An 8,966-nucleotide genomic window follows, 5' to 3' on the forward strand; every position below is an offset into this window, starting at 1 on the left:
AGACTAGACACTGTTAATGTAAATTTAAAAAACAAAAAAACAAAAACAATGAAAGTAGACGAAAGTAGACTCCAGAGGCTCCTGATACTGGAATTATTAGATAAATATATAAACAACTGTGCTTGTTATGTTTAAGGAGGTAAAAGTCAAGGTTAAAAATTATGGCAGAAGCCGGGTGTGGTGGCTCATGCCAGTAGTCCCAGCACTTTGGAAGGCCGAGGTGGGCAGATCACAAGGTCAGGAGATGGAGACCATCCTGGCTAACATGGTGAAACCCTGTCTCTACTAAAAATACAAAAAAAAAAAATTAGCTGGGCATGGTGGCAGGCGCCTGTAGTCCCAGCTACTCGAGAGGCTGAGGTGGGAGAATGATGTGAACTCGGGATGCAGATCTTGCAGTGAGTCGAGATCACACCACTGCACTCCAGCCTGGGTGACAGAGTGAGACTCTGTCTCAAAAAAAAAAAAAAAAAAATTATGGCAGAAAATAAGTGGCAAATTGGATATCCTAAAGCTGAAAATTTGATACCTAAAATTAATAATTCAATAAACAAATTATAATATTAGACATAGCTGGAAAGAGAATTAGTGAACTAGGAGACATGTCACTAAAAGTTATCCAGAATGAAACACAAAGACATGAAGATGAAAAATACAAAAGAGAAAATAAGAAGCACAGAAAATATCTTGAGAAGCTCTTTTTTTTTTTTTTTTTTTTTTTTTTAAAGATGGAGTCTTGCTCTGTCACCAGGCTGGAGTACAGTGGCACAATCTCAGCTCACTGCAACCTCCACCTCCCGGGTTCAAGCAATTCTTCTGCCTCAGCCTTCTGAGTAGCTGGGACTGCTGGTGGCTCATACCTGTAATCCCAGCACTTTGCGAGGCCAAGGTGGGTGGATCACTGGAGGTCAGGAGTTTGAGACCAGCCTAGGCAACATGATAAAATCCCATCTCTACTAAAAATTTAAAAAATTAGCCAGGTGTGGTGGCACACATCTGTAATCCCAGCTACTCAGGAGACTGAGACATGAGAATTACTTGAACCAGGGAGGCAGAGGTTGCAGTGAGTCAAGATCGCGTCACTACACTCCAGCCTGGGCAACAGAGTGAGACTTCATCTCAAATACAGAAAGAAAGAAAGAAACTATGGAGCTCTCAGCCACATAAAATATTCTGCTGCTCCCATACTGACCCGGGATTTCAGGAACTCAATCAGGCTGTCTCATGCCCACCTGCCCAGATACACTATAATGATATTCCTTTATTCCCTCTTTAACATAATCATATAGAAATTCTGGGTTTTACCTTGCTCCCCAGACCTGATTTCGTGGGCCTGTCTGACCTTCACTGACAAAATCTATTAGAGAGGGGGAGGGTGTTTTTTATTGTCTATTCTCAGAACTCGGCAGAACCCTCAACAGGGAGTCAAGTCTTCAATCTTTCTTGATTCTCTCCTTCCTCTTAGAAATTTTTATCTAGCTGCAGGTGAGGGAAACTGGCTTAGTCTCATAATTTGATTCTAAATGTTCTCTCTTATGTGCAGACCACATTCTCAAAGGATGAACATTTGATTCTTCTAAGTGTTTTGCTGTGTCACTTTTTCCCAAAGGCAGTGAAAACCACTGAATGAAATAGGAAAAAAAACAGAGAAACAAGAAAGCACACTTGAATGGATAGCTCAAGACATTATTTTATAACATATGAAGCCAGATTTGTCTTAACTAATACAGTATCCACACACACACACAAACACACACACATATATATACACATTTCCTATACACATATGTATATACACACTACATAGATACATAGACATCATTTTAGGCGTGCACGTTTATTACAGCAGAATTTTTCTTTTTTAGAGGCAGGGTCTAGCTATGTTGCCCAAGCCAGTATGCAGTGACTATTCACAGGTGCAACCATAGCCCTCTATAGCCTCAAACTCCTGGGCCCATCTCAGCCTTCCAAGTAGCTAGGACTACAAGTGCCCGCCACCACACCAGGCTTGAATAAACGTATTATTCTTTAATTTTTGGCCTTTTTCACGCAGTCCTTTACCAGTTCACAAAAATAGGAAATGATTTAGCAATTAGAGTTATCCCTTGGTATTCACGGAGGAATGGTTCCAGGACCACCTCCCCGCACCCCCCAATACCAAAGTCATAGCTGAAAAGATGCTTCAGTCCCTGATTAAAAAAAAAAATGGTGTAGTATTTCTATATAACCTGTGCACATTCTCTCACATACTTTAAATCATAACTACACTACTTGTAATGCCTAATACAATATGAATGCTGTGTAAGTAGTTATTATACTATATAGTTTAGGAAATATACAAGAAAATAAAGTCTATACATGTTCAATACAGACACATTTTTTTTCCGAATATTTTTGACCCATGGATATGGAAGGCAGGGATACAGAGGGCCAACTGTATTTGTCTAACCTTGTAAGCAATCTATTTTGTAAATGTAACAAAGGTCATACTAAAGGTCAGTCTGCAAGCCCACCTACCTCAGAAACTCAGGAAATTTATATTGGGCTCCCTGAAAATAGTGGGAGCAGGACATTAAGGCTGACAGCCAAGTCTTGGGTCCTCAGATTCAGAACCTTCAGGAGGATGGGGGTTTTAGTCCACTTGGGATGCTAATTACAAAAATCATGAACTTGACCAGGTGCGGTGGCTCACATCTGTAACCCTAGCACTTTGGGAGGCCAAGGCGGGTGGATCACCTGAGGTCAGGAGCTCAAGACCAGCCTGATCAACATGGAGAAACCCAGTCTCTACTAAAAATACAAAATTCCCCAGGCATGGTGGCACATGCCTGTAATCCCAGCTACTTGGGAAGCTGAGGCAGGAGAATCGCTTGAACCTGGGAGGCGGAGTTTGTGGTGAGCCGAGATCGCGCCATTGCACTCCAGCCTGGGCAACAAGAGTGAAACTCTGTCGCAAAAAAAAAAAAAAAAAAAAAAAAAATCATGAACTTATGGTTTATAAACAAGAGAAATTTATTTGTTTACAGTTCTGGAAGATAGGAAGTTCAAGATCAAGGTGCCAGATGATTGGTGTCTGGTGAGGGACCCTTCCTCGTAGACAGCACCTTCACATTGTGTCCTCACATGGTGGAAGGAGCTAGCTAGCTCTCTGGGGCCTTTTTTTATAAGGACAGTAATCCCATTCATGAGGGCTTTGTCCTTATAACCTAATTACCTCCCAGAGGCTTCAGTTTCTAATACCACCACCTTAGGGGTTAAGATTTCAACATGTAAGTTTGGTGGGGTGGGGAGATATAAACATTCAGACCATAGCAGAAGGTTGCCCTAAATTCTGGAGTGGGGGAGGGGGGGAAGTATCGCAAGAAAACAGGAATACTGAAAGACATGGGCTCCTTCTCAGATCTCAGAGAACAAAAGAAAGAACTAAATGGAGATGTGGGAATCACAAGGCCATAGTTTAGGGTCTCGCAGTGCCACTGGCAACAAAGCCTGAGAGCCTAGGCGATAGAGGCAGAACACCCAGAGGAGAAGCCCCTTCCCCTTGCACCGTGAGCCTGGTGTTTGCAGCTTGGTAGCAGTGGCAACTGAACAATCAGTTCTCCTACAATAAGCCAGGGACGGAGCAAACAACAGCAGCAGCGGTAGCAGGGAAACAGAATCTGTGTTGGCGTGCAGGGAGCAGGCAGCGTCTGCAAAGTAGCGCTGGCAACCACAACAGAAAGGCCAGCAACAGGAGGAGCAGGAGGAGCGTGAGTCACTGGGGTCTGGGGAGGGCAGCAAGGGAGGAGGGCAGAGGAAAGAGGCCACTCTGCTGCTGGTAAACATCCCCCAAATCAGCAGAGAAAAACCAGGAAACACCAGAATATCAACCTGTGATTACACAGGCAGATTCCTGGGTGCTACCACAGAGCTGCTACATCATAATGTCGGAGTGCGGGGAGGCAGGTAGAATCCAGAAATTCGCTTTTTTTTTTTCAGGTCAGACAGGTGATGTACCGGGTCATAAGGAGGTTCAGAGGGTGGCACATCTCACACATGCCTGTGAACACCCAATCATCATGCTTTTGAACTACAAAAGAATAGAGACATTTGCATTTTAAAGAAGTGTTCAAGGGGATATTTAAGCAGTACTACCGACAGGCCTGAGCAACTGGAGCTTTGCCCTGAGCTCTGCCTTTTAGAGGGCTCAAGGCTAGCCTTCTTCCAGCCACGCCCCTCAGAGCTAACATCCTACAAGACAAGGGAACATGCCCAGCGGAACCCCATGCTCACCTAGTACATGACACCCCCTACCTAGACCATGCATCTGGTACCCAGGACCCTGGATTCATGCCTAAATGGCATTGAGACCAATTCCATGGCCTGAATGGACCTCTGGCCCAGGCAGCGCCTGTTCTGTGCTTCTGCAGGTGGACCACACTGCATGGTGTGCACAACTCTGGAAGGAAGAGTTCCTCATGGGCTGCTTGGTGGACTCGTGTGTTGAGCTGACCATATGTGGTCTCCAAGCCTGACCCTCTGCAAGAACAGGAGCAGGAAAAGAAGCAGGGGGTGGTGCTCTTCCTCGCCTTTCATGCTCATTTGTGTTCCCAGCTCACACATGTTAAGGACATCTATTGGCCTAACTAGACACTTGCACATTATTCTTGGCTACTTTTTTTAAAGTCACAGGGGTTTTAATTTAGTTAATCTTGTTTTGTCTGGTTTTACTTTGTTTTTAAACACCAGCGAGGAAAAAGAAAGCTCTTAGGGTGAAAATACCAATTATAAAATGAGTGAATCCTAGAGTTTAATTCCTTTACAAGTTTAATCACTTTACAAGCTTTGATTTTTCCCATGGCAGATGAAGTTTTGGAGAACCAGGCTTACATGATTAAGTAGCATCTTAAAATTTTGAATTCATAGAGTTAATTTAGTGTAAGTAGTATCCATTGAGGGTTTTTTACTGTATTCTCCATTGTCCTACACAGTGAGAGGATCAATAAGATAGGATGAATATCCTCAAAGCAAGGCATTTGGATAATTCAAGTTGTACATATGAAGAGAAAAAAATAACAGCTGTGCAAAGGAGAGCACAGTGCTAAAGTGAGAGCCCCAGACAAGGTTAACTGCAATAGGAAATTAACAAATCTCCAAGATCCTCTCCTTCTGTTCTCAGTGTTGTCTCCGTCTAGAGGACAGACTTACACCCCACGCCCCCAACCCCCAAAGCAAGGGGCCGGTGCTTTCAAAGTTCAGGCACAAGCAAGATTAGCGAATGACACTCTGTGCAATAATGCTTACTTAGTCTGTGGTTAAGGACTTTTTTTTTTTTTTGAGACGGAGTCTCACTCTGTCGTCCAGGCTGGAGTGCAGTGGCACGACCTTGGCTCACTGCAACCTCCATCTCCCAGGTTCAAGCAATTCTCATGCCTCAGCCTCCCAAGTAGCTGGGATTACAGGTGCGTGCCACCACGCCTGGCTAATTTTTGTATTTTTAGTAGAGACGGGGTTTTGCCATGTTGGCCATGCTGGTCCAGAACTTCTGACCTCAAGGGATCTGCCCGCCTGGGCCTCCCAAAGTGCTGGGATTACAGGCATGAGCCACCGCAACTGGCCAAGGATTTTTTTGTTTTTCATGTGAGCAAGGAGAGAGACACAACAGTTCAAAATGTTTCCCTTTCTTTCAGTGATGACCCATCCACTGAGCCTTGTCATCTACAACAAGCTCTGCATTTGTCAGTCCCAGATGGCCTTTGATTGGCTGAGTGTCATCTGTGTTTCTTTCTGGGTGGAATATTGAGTAATAAAATCTCAAAATAAATTAACTTATTCACACTGTTGTTAAAGTAAGACATTGGTTTCGCCCTAAACTTCCCATCACACAAGCCTAAGGCATCTGACTCAGTACTTACAACTGCCCTGAGGTAATGTAGCATCTGGTTCACTTTTTAGCCAATGAAGCGTGCTGTGGAGGACAAAGAGCAACAGAGGCAGGAAGCAGTGACAAGGAGTGAGCTGGGAAATTCCAGCTGCCCTCCTGTCCTACTTACAAGGAATGGGTATGACTCATTTTTAAGATGCAAACAGATGCTGACTTGGCTAACAAAATCCTATGCAAAATGTAACCTCTCTAAGACCTTGTTTCCTTTTCTGGAAAAAATAAAACAGATAAGCTATTATATTTGGACACCTGGATACTATTGTTAAGTACTGGTTTAAAAGAATAGGCATACATGTATTTGTTTTGAATATGCCCTTTCTTACGTCCTTGAAGCCGGCCTTCTTCTGGACCGTAAATTTCTATCAAAGACAAACTCTACAAGAAAAACCTCCACAATCCAGGCTTGGGCTGTGCAGGCGTGTGGTGATCTGCTCCTTAGAGATATGTGGAATTTTCTGATAAGGACGCTAATTAGTATATCCTCGTGTCCACCACCACATAGGAGTCCAAACATCTGGTTTATAATCCTGGCTCTGAACTAAATGGCTATGTGGCCTCAGTTTTCTCACCTGTAAAATCAAGAGGTTGGTCCCTTAAGGTTTCTCTCCCTTCTCACCTCTTTATTGTTTTATAATTCTAGGACTTAAAAAAATTGAGAATGCATACCTATCTTTTCCATTTACTTATCTACCATAAGAATGAACACTTATATGGGATACAACATTTTGTGTTTATCGGTTTTCTTTCATTGCAGGGAGAGGAAGGCATGACTGTGGTAATACTGGGTCAAGGATAAGATATAACATGTATTAGACTTAACAACTATTCCTCGCTTACCTCATTGGGTTGTTATAAGGATCAAATGAGATCGCATCCTTGAGAAGTTTATCATGTATTATTACTCTCTATTAAAATGTGGTTAATATTACTAATAATAAAAGTGAACATTTATCTAATAAACATTGGTCATACACCTTCTACATATCAGGCACTATGGTAAATATTAAAAAGACACTGATCCTGTTTTTTCAGGCTCAAAGGAAGTCAAAAGAGCTCAGATAAATTGATGACAATATTTACCCTTAAATTTTTTATTTCCTTTTTGAGACGTTTGGGCAGAATAAAGGCACAAATTGCTACATGCTATTTTCTTTCTTTATTTTCAAGTACTATGCATCTTTTTAAGTGCCCCATTCTAAACCTGAAGAAAAAAATGACATATCTAAGATTCTGCAAAAGCTCAACTGATTTCATGCTAGGTTAAGAAATAAAAGATGCTACAGTCTATTAACTGTTGGGACCAAGTATAGCGGCAAGTATTTAATGGGCTCCCTAGCACTGATGAGTGAAAAATGGATGATGATAACCTCACTGCAAAGGGTAATAGAAGACTGACCTTGGGCTATGAAAAATCTGTTCTGTAGACTTGTGGCTGCAATTTCAGAGCCCATGATCCCCCTTTCTCACTTTATGCTTCAGTAGCAAAGCATTTACCGGCTTTTAGTTCTTTTAATATAATATGCTGTTTCAGGCCTCTATACATTTTTTTTTATTCTCTGTTCTTAGCCTGGAACAAGTACAGTTGACTCTGAACAAGTCAGGTTTGAACTGCATGGGTCCACTCATAGGCAGATTTCTTTCAATGAAAGCTACACCGAGTGTGCCTGCCTTTCCTGCCTCCCCTTCCACCTCCTGCACCTCTACCACCCCTGCCATCCCTAAGACAGCAAGGCCAGTCTCTTCTTTCTCTCCCCCTCCTCCTTCAGCCTATTCAACATGAAGATGACAAGGATGAAGAGCTTTATGATGATCTACTTCCCCTTAATGAACAGTAAATACAGTTTCTCTTCCTTACAATTTTCTTAATAACATTTTCTTTTCTCTACCTTACTTTATTGTAAGAATACAGTGTATAATACATAAAACATACAAAATATGTGTTAATAAACTGTTTATGTTATTGGTAAAGCATCTGGTCAACAGTAGGCTGTTAGGAAAGTTTGAGGATTGTCAAAAGTTAAGCTCAGATTTTTGACTATGCAAGGGTCGGCATCCCTAACCCCCAAGTTGTTCAAGGTCAACTATAATTCTCTATTACTCCTCATTCTTCCTCCCTCCTTCCTCCTCTTCTTCCTTATCCCTTCTCCTTCATTTTCCCCACAGGCTAACTGCAACTCAGCCCACCTCATTTCCTAATTTTTCCTCCTCCCTGCATCCCCCCAAGTCTTTGTGAGACGCTCTTCCCTTCACTCCTGCCAGCCCTATGGCATCATGGCATTATCATTGTGTATGGAGAACTTCTATCTTTTTATCTGTTTCTCCCACTAACCCAGTGGTTTTCAACTGGAGACAATTTTGCTCCTCAGGGGACATCTGGAAAAGTCTGGAGACATATTGTCACTTCTAGGGGAGGGGGTTGATAATGGCGTCTACTGAGTAGAAGCCAAGAAGGCTGCTAAACATCCTACAGTGCACAGGACAGGCCCTCACAAAAAAGGATTATCGGGCCCCAAAGGCCAATAGTGCTAAGGTTAAGAAACTGCACTAGGCTGAGTTCTTTTAAAATATGACCCTATTCAGCCCTGTTCCAGCAGCTCCACAGACGGTGTCCAGTGCCCAGTAGCAAGGAATCCAAACAGTTTTAATATTACATTTGAAATTTTAATTGAAAAACTTTTCCGACAGCTGTATGTTATAACTAATAAGCATATGACCACATACCACAATTCAAAGGAAAACCAATATGCAGAGGTAAAGGTGGCTTACACCCATCAGTCTTTGACACTTCCTCCTATCTAGTTCTCCGTATTTCTTCCCTTTCTCCTTTTCTCTTGTCCCTGTGCACAATGTCCCCCTTTACTGTCATGTTTGTTTGAATTCCACTTCAAAATGGGAATTTGAACAGAGTGCAATAAATTGTCCCACATTTGTTTATTTTAGGAAATCATTCCATTTAATTTTAACATTTAAACATACCAATTAGGCCAGGTGCGGTGGCTAACGCCTGTAATCCCAGCACTTTGGGAGGCTGAGGCCGGTGGAT

General features: G+C 42.4%; 1 non-coding gene across 1 annotated transcript; it reads right to left on the minus strand.

Annotated features, from left to right (window-relative positions):
• Positions 1–3,977: 3,977 nt before the first annotated feature.
• On the minus strand, positions 3,978–4,081 carry LOC129479992 (small nucleolar RNA U13). Its single transcript, XR_008656906.1, has one exon. It is a non-coding gene; the product is annotated as a small nucleolar RNA U13 (small nucleolar RNA).
• Positions 4,082–8,966: the final 4,885 nt, after the last annotated feature.

Source organism: Symphalangus syndactylus, chromosome 3 (genome assembly GCF_028878055.3).
Source record: "Symphalangus syndactylus isolate Jambi chromosome 3, NHGRI_mSymSyn1-v2.1_pri, whole genome shotgun sequence".
In the NCBI taxonomy this organism is placed as follows: domain Eukaryota; kingdom Metazoa; phylum Chordata; class Mammalia; order Primates; family Hylobatidae; genus Symphalangus; species Symphalangus syndactylus.